This window comes from Aplysia californica, unplaced genomic scaffold (genome assembly GCF_000002075.1).
Source record: "Aplysia californica isolate F4 #8 unplaced genomic scaffold, AplCal3.0 scaffold00873, whole genome shotgun sequence".
NCBI classification, from domain to species: domain Eukaryota; kingdom Metazoa; phylum Mollusca; class Gastropoda; order Aplysiida; family Aplysiidae; genus Aplysia; species Aplysia californica.
The window spans coordinates 154,474-157,431 of record NW_004798143.1 but is presented as its reverse complement, the minus strand read 5'-3'; positions in this window follow the sequence as shown (position 1 = coordinate 157,431).

Genomic DNA, 2,958 nt, shown 5'->3' with positions numbered 1-2,958 from the left:
AGAAATAATTCATGTGTATCATTCAATCCTCTAACTGCTTTGTCTTAAGCAACTAGCTGCCTCTTAACGCCATTTTACAGGCTTGTCCATAGCTGGCGGTGCATCTGCAGGGGAACCATTTCAATATTTTCTTTTCTATTTTTTCCCCTCGCCCTCCACAGACCTGAGAGAGAGAGAGAGAGAGAGAGAGAGAGAGAGAGAGAGAGAGAGGGGGGGTGGGGTGGGGGGGTGTTTGCTATTATGATCAGAATTATTCCCGTCTTTCCCAGGCTTTTTCGTTTTCCTTCATCTCACGGGATGGAACATTTGAAGCTGGCCAAAATATTAAATATACGTCACTGTAGTCACTGACTAAAACCGGCAGTGGACGCTCGATCTAAACAAAGCTTGAGTGCCGTGAACGTAGCCTCAACAGCGCCTGCCAACTACATTCACGGCGCCGTGAACGTAGCCACTGCGATAACAATATGTAACAACAGATAACAACTGATAACAACCGATAGCAACAAATAACAACTGATTACAGCAAATTACATTAGACAACAACAAAATAACAACAAAAACGTGACGTCCTAATTTAGTTTTTTTCCGGTAAATTGGTGGGGTATTTATTTTTGTCGAGATAACAACAAATAACAACTGATAACAATAAAATAATGACAAATATCAACACGAACGTCCTAATTTAGTCGAACCTGTGTTAGACGGAATCGCAAGGGAGCCAGAAAAAAATTCCGTCATAGACAGGGGAATTTAGGGGGAGATGGAGGTGGGGGGGGGGGGGGGGGTCAAAGGCCCAGCCGTTGGGATCAAGGATCGCTTGTCCGATCGGCAAGCAGTGGTCAAAACTTCACACCTCTCAGCTGCTATCCTCTCTGATAATGACATGCGTCAGTCTTACTTATCCAATTACCACCAGTGCTTGCCTGTCATAGGACCACTGTTTGACCCAGGGGCGAAGCGTCTATATAATCAAATAATCACTGCTTCCCTTCCTAATTTCGAAACATTGTCGCTGTCAAATTCATTCTTAAACGTAAACCTCTTAAATTAAATGTAAAAAGACGTTCGTAATCAACAATGAACAGTATGCCTAACATTCAAAACGGTTTCACGGCCACAGAAATAGCCTCCTCACCCCTCTCGGGCCACCCCATAAGCAGTCGAAAGCTTTGATTAAGTAAGCTTAAAGTAAGACTGTAAGAGTCTACCAATAGACTTGAAGGGAACATGTGCATAGCAGTCAAAGCTGTTTCATTGCCACATACCCTGTTCACCCCTTTGGGGCCACAGTTATAATCAATCAGAAGCCCTGATTTATGTAAGCTAACTAACACTGGTCGAGTCTACCTCACAAATGTAAGGGGAACTAACTCCTAACAATCTCTTGACTGCTCAATGTGCTTGTTTTTTTTTTCCTCGACTTTTTTACCGTACTATAATCAGATCGTGAATGTGAAATTAAAAAAAAAAAGATATTTGTCATGTTCTACCAAAGAGTTAGACTCACTGGTAGATCTATAGCATAATATAGATCTAGAACCGACATCTTTGCTTCTTTGCTTCGTGTTTATGTATTCACATCCAACAGTTAAATTTAATTTTAGTTGGAACTGATATTTAATAAGATACTTTCCCGATTATTTTGGCGGTTGAACATACAATATGAATTCCGGATTTGTTTTCATTCACAACTCAGAGTCGCCGCCTCGAGTAAGATTCTTGTGTGATATCTACTGGCCAAATCTGATTGTGATCCCGTTTCACTTTGATTACCCTGTCAAACAAGTCAGCCTTCGTCCCTGGTTTGACCTATTAAAACAGGAACGTTTGAACATCTCCTTTGCCCCCACCCTTAGCCCCACCCATCGGTGTAACAAGCACAGTCAGCCAATGCCACCCCTCACTGCCATCATGTAACAACGAGATTCGAGGAACTCTTTTCTTGGCTGGCATTGGTCAATCTAATTTCACATGACCTCTGGCTTCTGGCTACCACAGAATTCTACACTAAGTGTAGAATTCTGTGCTGGTTACCCAAGAAAGTTTCCGTAGTGGCTCACAACTCGAGCACTGTCACGGGCAGTCGTGAGATTTCACACCCACACTACACTGACCATCTGCATCGCTCAGGGCTCACATGATGTGGTAACATCAAGGAGTTTACTTTTAATCTCCTTGGGTAACATCTACCCCCAAGTTGCACCCCTACTCCCCGTCCTCGCCCAGCAGCATAGTGTATTTCGAATCAGGGTTGAACGGGCAAAACATTTTCTGCAACTGCAAGGAGTTTAGAACTAATTTTCCGTCTTAGACAGGTGAAACCCTCGGAAGGGAGCGGATTTTTCTTTCCGTGTCCGCGTTGGACAGGTTTCCGTTTTGTACAGGTAATTAAAGAGGAATATATCAAGGGGGGGGGGGGGGGGGGGATTCCGTTAAGACAGGTTTCCGTTTTACACAGGTTTCCGTTAAGGCAGGTTCGACTGTACTTTTACTTCGTTTTTAAGGTAGTCAGTTGTTTTTTTGTGTTAACCGGACCAAAATAAACACCGGAAACGAAAGGAAAAATTTATCGAAAAAAAAAATTTGGACGTTTGGAAAATTTGTTAATATTTTGTTGGTGCCCGTTGGAAACCGTTGGCTGTGGGAATCTGGTGGGGGCCCGGAAAAAAAAAAAACCCCCCCCCCCCCCCCCCCAAAAAAAGGAAGTTATTAAAAAAAAGTTTTGGGGGAAGATTTGGAGGGGGGATTGTGAAAGTACCCCCCGCGGGGGAGAAAGAAAAAATGGGGGAACTTAAGAAGGGGGGGGAAAGTGTGGGGGGAGAACCACGCAAGAGTTACCACTTGGGGGGGAAACCCTTATGGGGAAAGGAGTTACAGTTTTAAAGGAAAGAAGAAACCAAAAAGTGAATTTTTCTTGAGAAAAAGTTTTCAAAAGTTGGAAGATGTTCCTTTTTA